The sequence below is a fragment of the Lissotriton vulgaris genome, unplaced genomic scaffold (genome assembly GCF_964263255.1).
Source record: "Lissotriton vulgaris unplaced genomic scaffold, aLisVul1.2 SCAFFOLD_1799, whole genome shotgun sequence".
Taxonomy (NCBI): domain Eukaryota; kingdom Metazoa; phylum Chordata; class Amphibia; order Caudata; family Salamandridae; genus Lissotriton; species Lissotriton vulgaris.
The window spans coordinates 30885-54030 of record NW_028243019.1 but is presented as its reverse complement, the minus strand read 5'-3'; the positions used below and the strand labels follow the sequence as shown (position 1 = coordinate 54030).

The following is a 23146-nucleotide window of genomic DNA, read 5'->3' as shown; positions in this document are numbered from 1 at the left end:
CTTAGATCAGTGGCCTCATTTCAGAATCAAAGAGCTCTTATTGAAGTGCACCGCAGAGCTCGACTCTTCATTCTTCCAATGTGTGTCCCACCCAGCTCTCACAAAAGCAGAAATCCACAAATCTGTTTGGAGGAACATTCAGCTCTCCCTGCTCCTGCAGCAAGCCCTGGGTCTCCCAAAATATAACCCAGAATTTTCTGTGTATTGTGCTTTCCACAAGTGCACACATACCCCTGTGCAATCATTCATTCAAATTCTCACAGTCGCCAATGCACTGTACCTCTCCCGGGGTATGCATACATCCTAGCGTGTTCAGACCACATCATGCTCTATTCACAACATGCTGTACCTTCCAATGGGCACACGTCGGTACTAGCAGGCACACTCAGCTCATCAGGCTAATTCTCCTGCACTTTAATATCTCTCATGCAAAGGTACATCCTTGCGTGCACACGCAGCTGCTCACATTACTATTCGAGCACAGTACCATCTCCCAGGCAAACATAAATCCTGGCGCTACACACACAACTGAATGCAGGCCAAGGGACGTGTTAAATACATAGCAGCAGGATTTAAGCAGGGTGGGCTCGGAGGCAACACTCTAGTGACACAGGTAAATCGCATGGTCTACTGCCACCACTGCGCTGGTGCTTCTACGCTCAAGTAAAAGACAGTAGCCTTACACCTCCTACACCTCCTGAGGGTAACTCTTTGGGCACCCCTTCCAGTCTAAGCAGATGACAGTCCATGAGACAGGCCTAGGTCACAGCGCGCACGCATGTTCCTTGTTCGCTCATGATTGAACATTATAAAAGATCCAGCTATCACTACAACTAAGGCACTCAGGGCAGGGGTACATGTCTGTCACCATGCGAGGGAATTGTCCGTGCCCACAACCTTATAAAGAACTCAGCCTTCGGCTTGGGTCCTTGTTTGGTCCTAGAACTCACAGTGTCTTCAAATAATCTTATAATCTACAATAGCGGATGCTTTATCAGATACATGTTTGTATGAACCATTGCCTTAGGCTCAAGGTTAATGAATAAAAGACTGTTCCCAGCACATGAATTATGCTGATCATCTATAGACTCAGTAATATTTATGGTGCAGTTAGGGACACTGAAATTATGCAATTCTGCATCTGCAGCATTTTCCGCACTTGGCACATAATCCATTATCTTCTGCATACTTTGCTGATTTTAACAACAAATATTTCTTGCTCAAACAGAGCAAAACTTACTAAAAATGTTTCCACGTGTGTTACTTTGTCTGAAAAACGGATTGTTCATATTTGCCAACTCACTCAACGACTTATCATTCTTGGCATTGATTCCCCAAACAGTATTAGAGAGTCTCTCATCTAGCTTCTCACATAAATATAGCAATTTTAAATACTCCTGGCAATGTGGATTGTTTCTTTTAATGACAGATTCTCCATGGACAGTAGTTTCTATTGAATTACTTTGCCAGAATAGTGAGTCACAAACTGGCCTATTACTAACGGGTGACTGTAGTCTCCAAATAAGTTGACACAGTGCAGTGACATAAGTAAGATGACACTGAGCTCTCTTATCACCATCAAACCTTGCATGACATCAAAACAAGATTCTAAATTCTTTACCACTTCCTGTCCTGTTCTTTATAGTTATTTAGAATGAGCTCAGAAAAATATCTTTACATTGCCAACTCCCCCCCCCCCCCCTCCCTTCACATCCTAATGAATGAAGAAGCCAATAGTTCTTTCGTTCTGGTCTGAGTCTAAGTACCCCTAGCACAGTTTCACAGACATCAAAACAATGTTTCCAGCTGATTGGTGGATATCCTGGGCATTCCCAAAATGGGGGAGGTGGGATTAGGGATTGCAAAATAGTAGGATATGGAGGATACCTTGCAGAATATAGGGTATCAACAAATAATTGCACTAAAGAAAAGATATGACCCACAGAATCTTGATTCTGTCACAAAGAGTATTTCTTACTATGCAGTCACAAATAGATAAGAAAATCCAGCTCTTTGACCTAAAATAATGACAGAATAGAAAAGCAATGACGAATCAGCCAGAGTTATTTAGAGGACAAATGGAGAAAGGCACAAAATGTAGAAAAACATCTTCAGAACTAGTGGATGAACAACCACGACTGAATATAAACATTTTGGCAAATCAAAGAATGAGTCTTAAAAAATCCTCCTTACTTGAGAAATGATAAGAGAACAAAAAATGTGTGTGCATCACTGATAATGAGGTATTCGTGCACGCAGTGCCTTGTTCTTTGTTCAAGTTCATGGTCATTAAAGCCTTGTTGCTTGAGTGCACTGTTTGTGGCTGTGCCTGCAAGAAGTTGATGCTACTGTTAATTAAAGAGAATTAATAGTACATCGATACCTTCACGCACGCGCTCCAGTCAAGTTCAAGACTACTACACAGTCAACTGTGCAAAACCTCAATGAGAACTAGCAAAGAGCAATTAGTCCTGTAAAGCACCCTGCGTTCCACTGCAGAATGATGGCTTAGGTAACTTGGATAAGTTAGGAGTTGCCATTGAGCAACCTTTGGTGCCAAACCTTGCTCAGGGGCCTGGTCATTGTTCGGAAAACTGCAGGAAGAAATCCTGGAATGCAACATGAGTTCTACTACAGGCCTCACGGATAATCGGCTGCGATGAAAAAACACGCTTTTGCCAGTGAAGATCTGCATATGCTGGGCCTGGGAAGCCACAGAATCATAAGGCAGGCATGGCGTGAAGATATCAAGATAGGAACCCAGTTAGTTATTGGTCAGGATCCATCAGTCATAAGCAACGAATGAGGAAAATCAGAAACACACACGTTCTTGTCAGTCCACAGATAACTCGTCACCGGGCCTGGTTGTGAAATCCGGCTCTGCTCGTGGAGTTTGCTGAGTATTTCTCACAACGTGCTCCGCATAGCGTGCAGAGTTCCAAAAACTCCACACCACGTAGCTGAGTTTTTTCCACACTTGCCAATATTAAGTTGGTGAGCGCGAGCGAGGGAAATCTTTCTCCACACCACCTCCCAGCAACATTTCTCAACGCGGGCGGTCGCGGCAAGCCGCAGCCACTCACATTCAGAAACATTCCGTTCGCGTTGAGAAAGCTGATCCTCGAGTGGATCATCAACTCAAGCGGCAGGAAGAGGCAGCGCCCTCTTGCGCTGCACTTGGTGCCATTTGCGCGGATTTTCTAGCTTGGGACAAACACCCAGCGCTACAAACTAGCGCAAACAGCGCAACCTAAAGCACTCTGCCACTTGAGGAACTCTGCATCGTGCTGCAGAAGTTTTTGGTCACTTTGCAGAGTTCCGGGGAACTCTGCCTTCACAAGAAGGATGTCGTGTTGCCAGGAGAAGAGCAACTGCAACCAAATGAGTGTGTCAAAAGAGGTTTATTGAAAATGTTAAGATCAAACAGAGTGCCTTCATGCAATGCTTCTTTCAGGTTAGACATAGGTGCTGGAACAATTTTCAGGCAGGGGGTGCTTCCATCAATGTTACTCAGAGCCACTGTAATTTTGAGGAAGGAGAGCACCGAATTATGTGGCAGAGTTGAATAAATTGTTCATGAAGAAATGGCAAATTATGCAGCTTAATGCAGCACATTTTGTGACAGTATTACATCCTTATTTTGTCATTTTACACTCCTTAACACTGTCTTAGCAAAGGTTTCACCTTATTATTACGACTTTAACACTCAAATACAACAATAAGGTACTGAAAGGGGACCAATCAACCTTCAGGAAAGCTATTCTACTGATCAACAACACATTGCTGCATTTTAAGTAACACTGGATCAGTTTGATATTGAAAAACAATTTGGGGTGAAAATCTGCTAATTATGCAGCAGATGATGGATTATGTGGCAAATGCAGCAAATCCATAACTATGCGGAAAAACACTACAGCCACAGAATGCATAATTCCAGTGGTCCTGATATTATGTCACTGAATTCAAAGGGATTGTCAAAACTAGAAGTGTAGCAAATGAGCCACACCCATTTAGCAATAGAGTGTTATGGATGTAGTATGTTGCAGGTAGGGCATTTTGTGTGCACGGTCACAACTATTTTACTCAAAAATAGGCTATGAAATGCCACTAATTTTGTAGACGTAGAGTTTGATAACTAAAACTATACAGAGCAGAAAAGATAATGGGTGGAAATTGAGATTCTGTGAATATTTGTCATTTGCTCATCACCCAGTCTTGATTTGCTTTGATCCTAAAAAAATATTTGTTTCTATCACACTTCAGTATTATTTAAAAAAAAAAACTTCAATAGTAATTTCGTAACGGCAGGTATATTTTGAAATATTTGTACAATTCATTTAAAAGTATTTAAGTGTTATTATGTGAGAAATAAATGTCATCCTGATGCCTTTCCTTTCACATTAGCAAGTTTGACACTTAGTTCACTTTTCAAAATCCTCTCACCTTGCAGTCAGAGAAAGAAAACACAATCTGCATGGTCAAACAATAAACCATAGTTTGCCAGAAGACACAGTCTGAAATGTCTCTGACTTTGAACACACAGCAAATATGACAAAAAGTGATTATGAGGTTAAATCCAACTGTCAGTCCACTTATTCAACAACCACCCAACATTCCAGATACCATTTACGACACCCAATTCACACAATATATGTATTGCATAAAGTAATTGCATTTATATGCAGTAGCGGCTGCTACCGGGCAGGGGTGGCGGGAGGGAATGGAAATAAAAAGAAAAAAACAGATTTACCTTAAACGTCCGGCCGCCGCCTCGCCTCCGTCCTCTTCATCTTTCTGTCTCCAGTCCTGACTGGCAGCAGGAAGCACACAGGCTCCGCTCAGCCAATTACAATGCTGAATGGTTCAGCAGTCAGATGGGGACATGGAGCATGTGCGTGTTCCTCACCAGGCTGTGTAATGCAGCCTGATGGGAAACATACAAAGTGCACATTACTGTTTGGACGGCCCATATGAGCACTTATGGAGTGCAAGCCACTCCTCCCCCTGCTCTGGCAAGCCCCGCCCCACCACTGACTGCAATAGGAAAAATAAAATGATAATGTTACTTTATCATTTTATTTTTATTTTTGAGCAGTGTGGCAACGCTCCCCGGCCTTAGCGAAGGAGCCGCCACTGTTTGTATGGTGCTTACCTCTGTTGAGGAGGTATAGAATTATTTTATGGTGGCTAGCACACTACTTCATAATCCAAAGTTAGCAGTTAATCCAGTGGTTATTAATTATTGTTGCACATTTCTTAGTTATTGGGTTAGTCTTTTGCTCCGTGAAAACTGAAGAATTTCTTCAAGTTTCTTATAGTGGATTAAGTTAACAGGTAATAAGTATATAAATATATATAAAATTATTAGAGTAAGTTCACCAAAGTGGAACAAATAGGATAAGTAAATACGGAGAAGGAGGTTAGATATCGTGAGACTGCAAAGTGAGGTAACAAAGAGAGGTTACACAGAGAGAAATGTATGAGGGGGAGAGGTGAGTAGCTAGGTTAGAAAAAGGTTAGGTAATGCAGGAATGGTTAGTCATACGGGCAGTTAGTGATTTGTAAGGAAGCGTAATAGTCAGTTTACTGAAGTATAGCTGAGAGTAAGAGGGCAAGCATGTGATGGAGTAGGGTACACAGTGCTTAACTTGTAAAAAATGAAGTGCCGGGGCTGAAAATGCTGCCAAGGAGGCTACAGCCCACTTTTACCTCCGGTGTGCCCAACTTTCAACACCCACACTGCCTCAGTCTCTATCCTGTAACCATGTCCTGCTGACTGTCCCCTAAGTCATGTTTTACTTCTTTACCTACACCGACAGATGAGTGCGAAAACAAAATGTACACCAAAAGAAAGTGCTTTTTGTACCATATTAATCAGTGTGGTCTGACTGGGTTTGTTGCAGGTCAGGAGGCTGCTTGAGCACAGCAGGTCATGTCACTGCTAGTGCTGCCTGGAATTAGTTTGGTCCAGTTAGGACGATGGCATAGGCATCCACTGCTCAGCTTGCTGTGACCCTGCCTGCTACAGCACAAGCACTGTCCGTAGCCGCAATGCTGCAATGCCTGTGAGATTTGAGTATGGCTGGTGCACCTACTGGGCTCAAGCACACTCAGCAATTAGAATGCTTGGAGGCAGCACACAGAAACTGCAGGTGACCTCCATAGCGCACAAAAGTTGTGGTGGGCCACAGCCACATAAAGCACGTTGACGATATTAGCAATGCAGGGCTGCAGGCCCCCACTAAGATTATCCAATGGGAGGCTTAGGCTCTGCAGTGGCAGGGTGCAGCAGACTCCGGGAATAGAATGCAGGCCATTCGTTAATGATGACTTTTTGGATTCATGACAGGCGTGACGACACCATCACTAAGGTGATGATACACAATCCTGCCTGCCTGAAGAGATGTATGCCTGCCTATGAAAACATACCAGCCCGTCACCATGCAAGGTATGTGGTTCTTTTTATTTTAAGTTGGGCAATTAATATTGAGACCAACGCTTGCAGGACCATAAATCGTAGCCCCGGCCCTGTGAAAGAAGTGCTGGTGCGGAGCACCAGAAAGCACCTGCTCAAATTAAGCACTGAGGGTACACAGAGGTACTAAGGCAGCCAGAGGTTAGAGTGTAAGGAGAGCATCTTTAAAACAGAAAAATGGGAGAGTGGGTCTAATCACCAAACTATAAATCGGGTTAATTTCCAAGCACGGTGTTTTTTTAAGTGGAATATTGAGATATGAGATGAGGTGCAATCTGGGCACGTTTAAGGTCCAGAGTTTTTGAATCCCTGAACACCAATGATACAAAGATAATAATACTACACATGCTGAGGAAACCCTAGCAGCCAGTAAAGATCACATTCGAATTGCCAAACAAGATACCACAAAAAACACACAATGGTAGAAGTACAACACAATGGAACAAAGTTCACCGTGTTTCAATTGTCAACAGCATACTCACAACCAAAAAACGTTATTTCTTCAAGACACCCAATTGCAAGTCATTTACAGATGAAAGCAAGTGCTGTGGGGGACTTCAGACTGCAGTAGCAGTGCAAGCCTGGCACTGCTAAAGTAGGTGGGGCAGGGATGAAAGTGGTCTAGTTTCTAATATTTTCAATACTGTTCAATTTATCGAAGGATAATGTACATTAATCGGTGTATAAAACATACACAACCCCTCAATCGGGCCTTAACTTGTACTAGTTCAACTGAATTATTGAACACCAAATGCACTATTTTTTGCTAATATTTATTAATTTCTTTATAATATACCTCAATTAAAAAAAACAACAAGGACATTATAAAATACAACAAGAAAGACCGCATCAACGGGAGGAGATATACATTCCCACCAGTCGTATCCTGGGCACAGTTGTCTCAGTTCTTGACAATTAAATGTCCTTCCAAAACACGGGCACACAAAGGATTTAGCTCATCATTCAGACAGTGTGCTGACGCTTCCTTGCACCCTGGTCTGCTCGCGTTCTAGAAAACTGGCCTAAGTTTATTTCCACAGACAAGGTGCCTAGAGTTTTGCCTGCTTGCAAGAGCAGTCTACATCTGCGAGTACCATCGATGCCAACTTTACAGCTTACCATGAACTCCAACACAGGAAGGTGTGAAAACGTCAGCCCTAATAATTCTTGCTGAACGGCGTCAGGTATAGACGGCAAGTGTCTGCTTGTTTTCAGAATCTACAATGTATTCCGTCCTTTGTCCGTTACTAGTCTCTCCGCTGCTTATTTCTTTTTTTAAGCACCTTCCTAACGGACAAGGCCTTTTAACCTTTCTCTCTTGCCGAATGGTTTTCATCTTGCAAATTGCATAAGCTTCAAGGCGCGGGTACATATGCTTCATGGATCCGGCCAGCTGGTCAATACACCGTCTCATTACCACTAGCTGCGCTCTGAGCCCTGAGGGGACGCGTGCGCTGCTTGATCCATATCATTTCTCCAGTCGATCGCAAAACTATAGTTTTTGGGGTAATGTCATTATTGTATCGGTGCGTTGGCGCTTATATACATTTTACAACGGGAAAGTGGGAGTAATTTGCACTAAAAATCCGGGATATATAGTTTCTTCCATTTACCTATATTGTTGCAGAGACAGTTTTATACAAAAACCGGGTGTCTCCCGTCTGAATCAGGCCGATTGCCGCTGCCAACAGTGCACAGCGCGCCCCTAGATCGGCGTCGACTCCACATCCATCCTGTGGTCAGTGGGAAATCGCTCGACTCCCCCATACCTCAAAAACGAATGTGACTGTGTGTAATGTAACTGATAGTCATGTAAAGCGCCCCAATGCCCCTGGGCAGAGTTCGCGCTATATAAAACTGCAAAAGTTAAAAGAAAGTCCGGGGAAGGCTCGGCTGGACGCTTCCAACCTCTTGGGAATACACAAGGTACCTCTACTCTTTCATTGGGCAAAAAGTTTGTGAAAACATGCCGCAGCGCAGCTCAAATGAAGAAGCAGGTTGTCGTTACTAAAGGCATTTGTAGCATGGACATTTAATTCATAGAAACGGGTGCGAGCTCGGGGTTTGTAGCAACACAGTGCAGGCCGACTTCAGAATACAATTGTCTTTGTGTTTAGTGCCACCCTCTGGTTTCTTTAGTGTCCTGCAAGAAAACCACCTTAAGAGGGACACAAAGCAATTAGATTAGCAACAAAAAATAAAAAAACAAAGGAAAAATAGCACCTTCGATGCAAAATGAGCTCGGGTGCCTATACCAAACTAAAACGTCGGTGCCGTTGTGATGTTGGGTGTGTTCTAGATCTGCAACAACTCAACAGAGCTGCCGACTTTTGCTGTTGTGGGTTTATAAAGCGCAAACACGCTTTACATGAGCACCAGTTTCGTCACACAAGGACACATTCATTTTTTGGTAAGAAGGGGAGAATAAGTGATTTTCCCAGAATCACAAGATGTTGAGCTAACTTGGAGACTCCAACCTTGTTCCCCAGTTGAGTTCCAGAGTCAGTGACTCTGACCAGGTTCGAGTCTCGGCGTCGGCTCAACATGGGGGCTTGGGGGGAGCGGCCGACCGAAGGGAGGTCGCCCCCTGGCAGTTTGGGAGGGGTGGGGGTTGTCAGGACATGGGCCGGCCATTTTAATTTTGGGCTATGTAAGGCTGGGGCCCTAGGCCCTCATGGTGTAAATAAGTGTGACACGGACACCAGCTTAGGGATGGTAACTCTGGCCACGAGCACGTGCGCTCGGGGTCTTTTATTAGCAGCGTCACCTGACCCAGCGCCGTCTGTGGTGGGTGCACAGTGTTTGGTTACACTGAAAACAACTAGACTGTGTCCTGGCAGGACACTACATCCGTCCCAAAATTTAATGAAAGGAAAACAAAATGTCCAACCTGCAAGAAAACAGAACAACAACAATTTACAGCCCCAACAGATTTTCTTCAGGCGATCGGCTGGGAGATGTTGAAGTTCTGGACCACAAAGTCAGTCAGATGAGCTTCACCTTAGCGGTGTACTTCAGATCATCCTTGTCTTGCTGTGTTGACGCTTATCTACAATGTTCATCACTTGGAGCATCGGGAGCAGAATGGGTGTGACCCTTGAGGGGTCTCGCAGGTGTTCCTAGTCCAGTGGATGACAACGCGTATTGGTTGTTGAAGACGACTGTGGCACAAGAGGTCTTTCTTTGGATTTGCTGATCTTGAAGCTTTCACACCTCCGTCCGGCCAAGTAACTTCCGACTTGCCTTTCTTGCCGGACTCCTCTCTCACTGGAGCCTCGAAGACTGGCCTCTCCTGCTTGGACTCTTCTCTCACTAGAGACGCTGGGAGGACCCTCTTGCCGGACACAATGGGACCGGGTGGACCGTGAGGGGCTTCGCATGAGCCGCGCAAAGGCGTCACTGAGGAACTGCCAACGGACTCACCGCCAAGTCTCTCATGATGTCCTCGGGGGTGTTGATGTCATCCGTCAGGATGGTCTTGCCGTTAGGACATAGGTTCAGTGCCTTCTTCAGACCGTTTTTCGGTGACAGGAGTTCACCTGGGGCCTTCATGCTTCCTGTAGCCTGTTGTGGAGCTGCCACTACTGCACCTCTCCCATCCGGATTCCTCTCTCACAGGACATGTGGCCGAGGCCCTTGTCCCCTGGACTGCCACTTGATCGCATGGGCTGTGCGGGTCGCTGCGGAACTTCGGATATGGCCACAGTCGAGTCTTGTGTAGTCCACAAGGGTGGATTGTCTAGTGCTCGGGTATGCTCTGCTTCGGCAAGCTTCAGGTTCACGGGGCACCCATATGGTTCTTCAGATGCGAGTTGTCGGGATTACTGGGATCCACACGGATGTTGCGATGCTCCTTGGACAGCACCAATGTTCCTGTGTGCTGACTGTGGTTCTCTCTCTTCCTCTGTGGAGTGATGTTGTGTTACTCCATTCTTCCTCTTCGTTCTCTTTCCCGACACGGTGAGGTCTTCTTTCTTGCTTGCTCATGCTAACCAGGCTTCTCCATGTAGCGGGCCCTCTACATGTCGTCCCCTTGGTCTTGTCCATGTGGTAGGACACTGTCTTCCCCTGGCTTGTTGACTAGACCTGTCGTCGTATCTTCCTGTTACTTGATCACTTCTGTTGCCTTCAATCAGGATACCCTTCCTTGGTCAATTCCATCGTGACTGTCCTGTCTCGTTGGGTTCCTTTGGCTCTACTGTTCCTCCTTCCTTTTGTTTATGGCGTTGTGCCCTTCCTTTCCATGTTCCTTCTTGCAACGTGGTCTGGTCCTCTTGCTGTTGTTGGCCTTCCTGACCAGTCTTCCATAGGCAGCATGCACTCCACCTGTTTCTCTCTGGTCTGGGCATAGCTCTCCGGCATGGTGTTCTTCTCTTCTTTGACTAGACCATTTGTCGCAATATATTTAACAAAGAGGGGAGGTAGAGTATCAAGTAGGATTCCTACTCCACGGGCACTGTTACATAAACAAGAAGAATCCTACCACTTATTGGGAAGAAAGGTGAGGAAAGGAAGGGGGACACTCAGTGTTGTGTAAAATACCCCTCACACACCAACAGGCCCCTTGGTGTCATGCTTCATCATCGGGGTCTTCGCACCCCGCTAAGGGGATGCGGCACGCTACGACCTACGACTACGCGGGAGCGTTGACAATTCAGTCTATGTGTGGTGTGTGTTGAGTGCAAGTGAAAGGAATAGGATGTGAGTGGGAAGTGTAGTGAGAAAAAAAATTAAAAAGGACCTGGCCAGTGGGTAAAAGGAAAAACTTTATTCTGTACCTCTGGCTGGTACTATTAAAAAAGTGCTAGATGGCGAGGTTTTGTGTCTTAGTAAGGGACAGAACCTCTGGTGTGCGTCGACATGTTTCGGTACATACGTACCTTCTTCAGGACGGGGCACAACTCCCAACCCTACTCACGTTTCTCTACAGAACAAGATTATTGTTCTAACTTTCCTAAAAAAGTGATTACATTTACTGAAGACAAATACAATGTGCCTACAGCGGTTTTACTTGAACATGTAGTTACATGTCCTGAAAAAAGAAAAAAGAGCGTTAGGTTTGGTTACCATATAGGTTGGCTCATACAGGTGCAGTCACCTGGAGCCCCAAACGGTTGTTTTAACCTGTAATGGGAAAAAAAGACATACAGAACACATGACACACAAACTCACACACACTTATGACAGACTTAGGGTTCAGTGTTTTCAAACATACTTATTGTATAAGCTGATTAAAGCCTCATGAGCAATTTCAGAACATCAGGGTAGGTAGGTAGGTGGATCCACAATCTATAGGAATAGAAGGGTGGAATCAATGTTGTTATCTCTACTCACTTGTTGGACTCTGTAATGTGCCCACAGAGTTTAAACTCCGTTTCAGTGAATACTCACGAAATCCGCCTCAGTCGGCCTCTTTCCTCCACCCTGTGTTGCTCCGTCGTAAATGATGTACGGCTGAGCTTGGTGGTATTTAAAGGTGGATGAAGTGCGTTCTCATTGGTTAATTAGTGGAAAGGCTCATGACCATGCAAGGGTGATAACCCTGTTGACGCCCCTTCCATGCATGTGATTTGTCACATGTACCATGCATATCACTGTCATTCGTTAATTACCGGGTTTTAACCTGTCCAAATATGGACTTTCCGCTTGTTAGCCACTCACACTCTGTTATTTCTGCTCGCGTTGGGGGCCCGTGTGATGCAGCCGCCGTTCTATTCCTCGCGCATGCGTGCTGCCGGGTCTCGAAAGTACCATTGCGCATGCGCGCAGGCGAGACTTTGGCGTTCCAATGCGCATGCGCATTGGTCGAGTGTGGTTCGCGCATGCGCGCTTGCTATTTCGCCCGGTTGAGTCATTTTCATTATTTTTGGTAGTGCATTTTGGAAAAGCAACCAGGTGGAACACTGGGGTTTGTTGGATCATGTGGATCTGCTCTTATTGACATCACCACGGAGGTGGTACCATACAGTTTTTCGTGATAGTATGGTGTAGTTGACCATGCCTTCTCATGTCATTAATTCAGATGGTGGTACCCAATGTTGGTAATAGCGTCGCTATTTTGCCCGGTTATTCCTTCATTGCTATTCTCGATATTGCGTTGTGAGAGGGACCAAGTGGATCACTGGAGTTTTTGGTTCAGCTCCTTTTGACATAGCCACGGAGGTACCGTTTGTAGTGATATTATGGGATGATTCGATCATACAATCATAAGTCATTTATTCAAACGTTGGCACCAATTGTTGGGCTAGCTCCTATGCCAACCAATTGTTATCCCTTATTTATATCCGGGGGTCTTTTAGGAGACTTGGCTCCATGGTATGTCATCATTAAGTCCGGTGACATGGGTTGCCAGGCGGAACACCCAACGTTGTTCCTTTTGGAACAGACCTGTCTCGGAGGGTAGTCGTTCTATGACGGTCCAACGGAGGTCGTTGACGCAGTGCTGATGTGACAAAAAATGTGTTGCCATCTTAGTTGTTGTCTTCTTACAGCGTATATTACTTTTGTGTTCCCCTATCCTTATCTTGACGGGGCGGGTGGTCATGCCTACATATTCTAGTCCGCATGGGCAGGTGACTAGGTAAATCACATTCCTTGTGTTGCAGTTAGTAAAGTGGCGTTGCTCCCATGTTGTGCCATTTCTGAAGTTTAGGTTTTTACTTTTTTGAGTTTGGTGGCAACAACTGCAATCCCCGCAGGGGAAGTGACCTTGTACAGCAGTTACATTGGGTCTTTCCATCTGGTTTGTCCGTGGTCTGGTATGGACCACAATGTCCTTTATGTTTCTGCCCCTTCGGTGCGCATGCATCGGTTTCTCAAATGATAAACCTCCACAGTTCAATATGCCCCAGTGTTTATCAATGACTTTTGACACCTGATTTGATATGGTGGAATAGGTTGTTACACAGATCGGCCTCTTGTTCACCTTCCATCCTCACTTAAATATCTACAGTGAGGATGGAAGGTTAAAAAGCACCACACATTTCAAACCGACCTCCAGAAACTGTCTGTTACGTTACGACAGTTTCCACCCAAGACACCTAAGGGAGAATCTACCCTATGGGCAATTCCTGAGACTCCGGAGAAATTGTACAGAGTTGAGTGAATTCAACCGACAAGCGAAAGATCTCAAAACCAAACTTGCACAAAGGAAATACCCCACAAGAACAATCGATAAAGCGATGAAGCGCGCTAAAAACAATCATAGGGAGGCACTCATAGAAGATAATCCTCATGTAAAAGAAGCGAACAAGAGGCCGATCTGTGTAACAACCTATTCCACCATATCAAATCAGGTGTCAAAAGTCATTGATAAACACTGGGGCATATTGAACTGTGGAGGTTTATCATTTGAGAAACCGATGCATGCGCACCGAAGGGGCAGAAACATAAAGGACATTGTGGTCCATACCAGACCACGGACAAACCAGATGGAAAGACCCAATGTAACTGCTGTACAAGGTCACTTCCCCTGCGGGGATTGCAGTTGTTGCCACCAAACTCAAAAAAGTAAAAACCTAAACTTCAGAAATGGCACAACATGGGAGCAACGCCACTTTACTAACTGCAACACAAGGAATGTGATTTACCTAGTCACCTGCCCATGCGGACTAGAATATGTAGGCATGACCACCCGCCCCGTCAAGATAAGGATAGGGGAACACAAAAGTAATATACGCTGTAAGAAGACAACAACTAAGATGGCAACACATTTTTTGTCACATCAGCACTGCGTCAACGACCTCCGTTGGACCGTCATAGAACGACTACCCTCCGAGACAGGTCTGTTCCAAAAGGAACAACGTTGGGTGTTCCGCCTGGCAACCCATGTCACCGGACTTAATGATGACATACCATGGAGCCAAGTCTCCTAAAAGACCCCCGGATATAAATAAGGGATAACAATTGGTTGGCATAGGAGCTAGCCCAACAATTGGTGCCAACGTTTGAATAAATGACTTATGATTGTATGATCGAATCATCCCATAATATCACTACAAACGGTACCTCCGTGGCTATGTCAAAAGGAGCTGAACCAAAAACTCCAGTGATCCACTTGGTCCCTCTCACAACGCAATATCGAGAATAGCAATGAAGGAATAACCGGGCAAAATAGCGACGCTATTACCAACATTGGGTACCACCATCTGAATTAATGACATGAGAAGGCATGGTCAACTACACCATACTATCACGAAAAACTGTATGGTACCACCTCCGTGGTGATGTCAATAAGAGCAGATCCACATGATCCAACAAACCCCAGTGTTCCACCTGGTTGCTTTTCCAAAATGCACTACCAAAAATAATGAAAATGACTCAACCGGGCGAAATAGCAAGCGCGCATGCGCGAACCACACTCGACCAATGCGCATGCGCATTGGAACGCCAAAGTCTCGCCTGCGCGCATGCGCAATGGTACTTTCGAGACCCGGCAGCACGCATGCGCGAGGAATAGAACGGCGGCTGCATCACACGGGCCCCCAACGCGAGCAGAAATAACAGAGTGTGAGTGGCTAACAAGCGGAAAGTCCATATTTGGACAGGTTAAAACCCGGTAATTAACGAATGACAGTGATATGCATGGTACATGTGACAAATCACATGCATGGAAGGGGCGTCAACAGGGTTATCACCCTTGCATGGTCATGAGCCTTTCCACTAATTAACCAATGAGAACGCACTTCATCCACCTTTAAATACCACCAAGCTCAGCCGTACATCATTTACGACGGAGCAACACAGGGTGGAGGAAAGAGGCCGACTGAGGCGGATTTCGTGAGTATTCACTGAAACGGAGTTTAAACTCTGTGGGCACATTACAGAGTCCAACAAGTGAGTAGAGATAACAACATTGATTCCACCCTTCTATTCCTATAGATTGTGGATCCACCTACCTACCTACCCTGATGTTCTGAAATTGCTCATGAGGCTTTAATCAGCTTATACAATAAGTATGTTTGAAAACACTGAACCCTAAGTCTGTCATAAGTGTGTGTGAGTTTGTGTGTCATGTGTTCTGTATGTCTTTTTTTCCCATTACAGGTTAAAACAACCGTTTGGGGCTCCAGGTGACTGCACCTGTATGAGCCAACCTATATGGTAACCAAACCTAACGCTCTTTTTTCTTTTTTCAGGACATGTAACTACATGTTCAAGTAAAACCGCTGTAGGCACATTGTATTTGTCTTCAGTAAATGTAATCACTTTTTTAGGAAAGTTAGAACAATAATCTTGTTCTGTAGAGAAACGTGAGTAGGGTTGGGAGTTGTGCCCCGTCCTGAAGAAGGTACGTATGTACCGAAACATGTCGACGCACACCAGAGGTTCTGTCCCTTACTAAGACACAAAACCTCGCCATCTAGCACTTTTTTAATAGTACCAGCCAGAGGTACAGAATAAAGTTTTTCCTTTTACCCACTGGCCAGGTCCTTTTTAATTTTTTTTCTCACTACACTTCCCACTCACATCCTATTCCTTTCACTTGCACTCAACACACACCACACATAGACTGAATTGTCAACGCTCCCGCGTAGTCGTAGGTCGTAGCGTGCCGCATCCCCTTAGCGGGGTGCGAAGACCCCGATGATGAAGCATGACACCAAGGGGCCTGTTGGTGTGTGAGGGGTATTTTACACAACACTGAGTGTCCCCCTTCCTTTCCTCACCTTTCTTCCCAATAAGTGGTAGGATTCTTCTTGTTTATGTTACATTTGTCGCAATATTCTCGGTTGCTTTTTTAGGTCTCGCCTGTCGATGCGCATGCGCATCGAGCAAGGCGAGAGTATTGGGACTTATCGGCTCTTTATCCACACTGCAAGGAATCGTGGCGATTCCTTGCAGTGCCCGTGACTTTTAAGCTCAATGCGCATGCGCATTGAGCTTAAAAGCGCGTGCACGTCCGTCTTTGTTTACCCGCTCCGCCCCCTCCCCTTCCCGCCGTGTCGCATTTCTCCTCCCCCCTCCCCTCTCTTCCCTCCGGATTGTTTCTTTATTTGACCCGCTCCGCCCCCTCCCCTTCCCGCCGTGTCGCATTTCTCCTCCCCCCTCCCCTCTCTTCCCTCCGGCTTGTTGCTCTTACTCGCTTTTCTTGTTAAGAATTCTACCCTGCGTGTAGGCTAGCCACCTCACGCCACAGTGTCTTTATTCTACCCTGCGTGTAGGCTAGCCACCTCACGCCACAGTGTCTTTCTTGCTCTTTCGGCTTCATCTCAGACCCCATTTTGTTCCCAGACATCCATGTCTCTCCGTCCTTTCTAATGCGCCTCGTGTCTCGATGTTCTCTGCCTCTCATGTCTCTCCCTGACCCAGTTTCCTTCGGATTTCTGTTGTTATGTCTGTTGTCTTTCTACTTCGTCCCATCCAGAGTGGTCGAGTTTCCTGGTGTACAAATCCTAGAATACAAAATAAACCAAGACTGGGTAAATTACTCACACATGAGCCTAGGAAATATGATGCTATTTAATTAACCCCACCTCTCTGCATTCCACGGGTCTCCTTTTAACACTTGTACCGTATTGTCGTCCGGCCCGTGTTTCCTACTGCTTGATCCAAATGTTCTGTCTCAAGATTACTAGAGAGCTCCGTGTGGACAGGAAACCATTATATCCAGCCCTGAGCGTAACCTGCACGAATCTAATTTATCATGTTCGTTATTCCAATCATAGTGGTTCTCAAGTAGACCCATGCCATGTGATGTGTCCAATCAGGTCTAACTCTTTTAGCAAACAGACGGGTGCATTGTGGGACTTGTAGTTTCGTGCCTAAGATTGTAACAGTAGTCCGAAAGATTACAACACGATGTCGGCTAAAAACAAAAGGTGTTTGAAACTGTCACGTGACATGAGAACACTTCGCAGCTATTCTTGGTGGCTGTTGGCGTCTTCACAGCCTTCGTGGTTCTAAACTAGCACCCCAAACTAACATTTCCACAGACATCACCTGCCATAGGAAGAGCGGAAATGCATTACATAACGCAAGTATGAAGATGCATTTCTGTTTTGCAATCTAATCAAGTTGCACTTGCAGAGTATGCCTGGAACTAGCTGACACACGCTCATTCCTCGATCTTGTTTAAAGGTGGAGGGTAGGGGTGACTGTACTCCTCAGCAGGATGCTTCCAATGGGAGCAGACCTTTTCCGGAGCAAACAGCCCGGTACTCGGATATTATGAGTGCCAGAACTTCATTATTTCTATTTCAAACACGGGTTTTGAAAGGCAGCAATCTTAGCATGGCCTTCACTCTCTAGAGCAATTTGATGATGCTAGGGTCTCCACGGGCCACTCTGCAGATGCCCAGGGTACACCGAGTCAGCTGCGTTTTAGAGCCAACTTGCTTAAAATGAAAAAGATCAAACTTGAAGCCTTTTTATGCAAAGTGAATTAGTAATATATATATTACGTCTGGATCAAAAAAAACGAAAGCACATGGCATCAGCTGCTAAGTGACATGCAGATTTCCCCTCTTCGAAATCGCCTATGGGGAGGCAACTCCCGTTCTACCCTCTCTGTAACTCACCCCCAAACCCCGTACCTCACACAATTACAGGTCTTCCCGGGGTGGTGGTTGATACCCTCTGATCGGTCGTCAGCGCTTTAACCCTCTGAGCTAGCTTTATTAATCCAGCTATCAGCAAATTGCACATTCATGAACTGTACATATATTGTGGGAGTAACCCAACATCATTTCTTGGCCTTTCATCATGTATAATTTACGTGTAATCTGGGGTCATTTGAGCACGAACACTAGTACAGATGAGTGGAAATAAATAAAAAAGCCCTCTGCTTGCATGCTACTTTCGCGGCTCCTTTGATGTGCGTCCATTTGCCACCAGCCACTTAGCCACTTAGCCAATTTGTGTGCAGGCGCCGCCTCTGCTGGCGCGCGCCGCCTCTGCTGCCAGGCTTCAGTACACCAGGCTGCACACCCCTCACCCCCCAGTCACTTCATCCGCGCCCACTTCACACGCGCTCTGCAGGTCATAAACAGGACCATCTGCTCCACTCCCAGCACTGCATGACCATCTTCAAAGCAAGCTTGTAACACGAGCTGCCCTCAGACGTTCCAAGACACACACTTTTAATGCTTCTGAGGTCGATAATATGAGCCCCGTTGCATTGACACACACTGCCCTCACACACACAAGTTACTGTCACACACACACAATGCTCTCAGACACACAGGCTGCTCACACACACAGGCACTGTTCACACACAAGCACTCACCCTCAACCCCTCACTCACCCTCACTCACCCTCAACCCCTCAACATCAACCCCTCACCCTCACTCACCCTCACCCTCACTCACCCTCACCCTCACTCACCCTCACACTCACTCACCCTCACCCTCACTCACCCTCACCCTCACTCACCCTCACCCTCACTCACCCTCACCCTCACTCACCCTCACCCTCACTCACCCTCACCCACTCTCACCCTCACTCACCCTCACTCTCACTCACCCTCACTCACCCTCACTCACCCTCACTCTCACTCACCCTCAACCCCTCACTCACCCTCACTCACCCTCACCCACCCTCACCCACCCTCACCCTCACTCACCCTCAACCCCTCACCCTCACACAGTGCAATAGGTCTCGGAGCATTTGAGTTAGAGCTTTTAGAAATGTTTATGGCTTTTTTTTTTTAATTCTTTAGCATTGGCTACAGGAAACAAAAATGCTAAAGATTTACAAAAAAACCCATAAACAATTCTAAAAGCACTAACTCTAATGCTGCGAGACCTATTGCATTTCCAATGCTTGTTCTTTCCTTGGCGACCAGACTGGGTGGTCGGCTTTCATCTTCGGCATGAGTCGTCATGCTGTGCTATCTTCTTCGTGGTCGCTATTCACCGTCACAATGTTTTGGCGTTGGCGCGCTTTGTCTGTGCGGAGGAGGGTTGCGTCACCGCTCCTGGTGCATCTCTGGTGCATGCCGCCATGCGTGCTGACGATGGCGCTCTGGTTGCTGCGAGATGTCGCTGTCTCTCCTGGGGACCTTTGTGCGCTGTCCCGTGGCGTTGGCGTGTTGCTGTGCAGCGTCACTCTGACGCTCTTGATTCCTGGCGCTCCAGGCACGTTCCGGCGCAGTGCTGTGCGGTCCTGTGGTGCGGGTGTGGAGTTCCGGGTGTGGAGTTCTTGTACTCGTGGCGCGTTCATGTGCTTCTGTGCCGTCGCCTTTTCTCTCAGGCTGCGTGATAGCTTGTATACTTCCTTGGACGTGACGGCGGGCAGGTTGTTGCTCTTTGTAGTCTTTTGCTGCAGACCTTCCTTGTACTTTGTGGCGCGTTCCTGCGCCGTCTCTTGCGCTGCTGCGTGTCTTCTGTGCACCCTGTTGCCTTCTTCTTGGAAGTAGTCCCCTGCCAGCAGGTGGTTCTCAATCCGTCTCTGGGCAGCACTTGTGGGGGCTCTTGTGCTGGCTGGGCTGTGGGCTTTCTTTGCTTGTAGTATGCTTGTTTGTAATTGGTTGACCCAAGGCTTGTTCGCTGCTCACTCCTGTGCTCTTCTTACAGAAGGCCAATAGATGGCAGGGGTGCCCTTCTTTGAAAACTTGATGCCGGCTGATGGGTTTCTCTGCTGGCGGTAGACACACGTGGTGTTGTGGCTCCAGACGTGGTGGTGTGGCTCCAGTCCTCCTGCATTCCGACGAGCAACGCTGATGGGGCGGAGCAGGGAGAAAAGACTGTGACCGGGCCCTCCGGGTGAGTGTTTGCTTTATTTAGTGAGAGGGGGGTCTGGTCTCAGTTTGTACCGGCTGCTCTGGACGGCCTTCCACTGCCTCACTTGTCTGTCTCTTTCCTCCCTCTCCTGCAGCCTCGCATACTACACGCAGCACGGCGGGAGAGGGTTGTCGGCCTTGTAGTCTGCAGTGTTAGCGGCTGCTCTGGCCGTTTTCCTTAGATCACTGTCACTGGGGCACTACCACCCCCTGCTGCCCCACGCGCACTCACTGTGTCCTCGGGCACCACTACTACTCCTCGGAGGCCCTCACACCGGGCAGCAGCACCTTCTCCCTTCCCCAGGTAAGTTTATTTCCGCTTTGCGTCTCCAGCAGTGCGGGGCTGACCGGGGAGCCATGCAGGCTTCGGGAGAGTCTCTGGATGATTTTTTTTTTTTGGGAGGGGGGCAGGGCGCCACTCAGAGTCTTCACATCTGCTCCTTCCCCTTTCAGCACTTGGCAGCGGCGGCCGGCATCACGGCAGTCCGGCCCCGCGTGCCATTGGTTCTGCAGGGCCTAGCGCTTTCTCCGGCAGGGTAATAGTTCTCCTCATAGCGGGTAGGCTCCGCTTCATTTCTTCGGCGCACAGCAGTTTTCACCTGCTCCCCGCCGCAGCAGCTTCAGTCACACGCTGCGCGGCAGGAGTAGGGGCCGGAGCTGCAGTCGGGGCTCAACTCGGTGCCTCAGATGCGGGGCAGGCTCTGCTTTCGGTGTTCACATTAGGGGCACTTGCTGGCAGCCGCTGCAGACTAAGGTCCTGTCACAGCGGGTGGGCTCCGCTTGTACTCAGTGTCACAGGGGTCGCTTCAGGCCTGCGCGCCCCCCCAGGCATTCGATATCGCCCGGCTCACCTCCGGCCTGCGGGCCTTTCCCTCAGCGCGGGTGGGCTCCGCCTGGACTCTCCGTGACGAGGGTCAGTGGCGGCCGACGCGGGTGGGCTCTGGTCAGTCAGCTCCTCTTCACCCCATGCTGGGGGCTCACGCTAGGCACTGGAGGTGCGGGGTGGGCTCCCAGTCACCTCCTGGTTTGTGGTGTCGGCCTGGGGCTTCGCACATGCCCCGTCGGCCTCAGCTTGTTGTCACTTGCAGCAGGGGGGGTGCTCCTCCCACGGCAGCATGCTCTCCTCCTTTTTTGGGGGGGTTTTCAGCCGCGGTACGCGTGGCTAGCGTTACCGCCTCGTCGCCAATGTAAGGCTGGGGCCCTAGGCCCGCATGGTGTAAATAAGTGTGACACGGACACCAGCTTAGGGATGGTAACTCTGGCCACGAGCACATGCGCTCTGGGTCTTTTATTAGCAGTGTCACCTGACCCAGTGACATCTGTGGTGGGTGGGTGCGCAGTGTATGGTTACACTGAAAACAACTAGACTGTGTCCTGGCAGGACACTACAGGCTACACATTTTTGTAGCCCAAATATAGCCCAATGGAGCCCAACCATAAATAAGTTGGGCTCCTGCTCCCAGCCACCATTTTAGGTATGGTGACCTTGTGGCTGGGAGCTTGGGTGTTAGTGGGTTTTTCGAATTAGTGAGTGGGTGTTATTGAGTTTGAGGCGTCCTGTACTTCTAATTGATTCTGTCTCAGGGCGTTATCAATTAGGATGTCTTACAAGGATTTTCGAGTGCTTGAGGCCCTCCGGCTCTTTAGTGAAGCGGGCCGGATGGACCTGGTCGTTGTCAACGTTTGGGGGCCGGCGCGGCCCGCGCGGCAGGCCTCGGCATGTGTGGCTGTGGCCGCCTGCACGTCGCCTAAACGTTCCCGGATGTCTCCGGTAAGTGAACGGGGCCGCCAGCGTTCTTAAAAGGCAGCCCCATTGTCTGTGAGGCAGGCAGGCAGGAGGTGCAGACGTTACAGGTGAGGCAGGCGGGTCGGGCACGGGGGCGGGAAGCATTCTTTGGGGTGGGGTGCGCTGGCGTCTGGGAATTGTGAGCTGCTGACGGCTCCAGAGCGTGTCCCACGATCTGTTTCCGCCCCCACTGCGAAGGGGAAGCGGGGGGCAGGAGAGCAGTCAATCGCTTTGCTCTTTACTTCAGACGGGTGGGCATCTGGGGAGGCGGGGCAGGCGGGGGCCCGTGCGCGGTGCTTCGGGAGGGATTGTCTAGCTCCGGTGGTTGGGAGGAGGGTGGGACGGGCTTTGTTTCCCCCGCGGGTTCTCCCGGTGCAAGTCTTGTGCATGGCAGTTCGGGGGGAGGAGAGGACCTGGAGGCTTTTGGAGCAGTAATGTGGGGGAATGAAGGGGACAGTCAGCTTCCCCTCATGGTGGGCATCAAGGGGCCGTTAAGGCGGGACAGGTCCAGTTGGGCTTGGTAAGGCCCGGGTTGTGAATTTTGCTAATGAAATGTTTGCAGCGGAAGAGCATATTGTGCTGGATTACGATGAGGACAGCCCAGAGGAAGGGGAAGTGAGGGAGACAGAGAGGGGGGTCCGCTTATGTTTGTCATAGTATTTTACAGGCACCGGATTTAAAAGGAACGGCATCAGGGTCCAGGAGAGAGCACGGCCCCTCAGTGAGGGCTCCTCGGACAGTGGATCATACGGAGCAGGCGGTGGTCGGAGCCCGTCCGGACACCCTCCTTAGAGCCAGGTGAGATTAATAGACCACAGGCCAAAACAACAATGGTGTCTGTGGGGACAGGAAGTGAAGGGAGTGGAGGGGAGACCACATAGAGGTAAATATGACAAGGACACTGGGGTAGGGACGGCGGAAGGTGGGCTGATCAGAGCGGAAAAGTAGAGAGTGGGACCAATACAGAGGCTGCTGGGGGGGAGGGCAAGGAGCCGTTACCGAGTAAGGAGTTAAAGATTAAGAAACTGCCGTATAATGGAGTAACGAAACCCTTAGGGGCGCACTTAATGCTGGCTACCAAGGAGCGTATCTGGAAAGGTGAATATGTTGAACTGCTAAAGCTCTTGCATAGGGAGGTGAGGTCCAAAGAGGGACCTAAAGAGGA

At 48.0% G+C, this 23146-nt stretch overlaps 1 protein-coding gene across 1 annotated transcript in view; it reads right to left on the bottom strand.

The window, feature by feature from the left end:
- LOC147668755 (renalase-like) overlaps positions 1–23146 on the bottom strand; it is a 416658-nt gene that overhangs the window by 363532 nt on the left and 29980 nt on the right. The window lies entirely within an intron of this gene.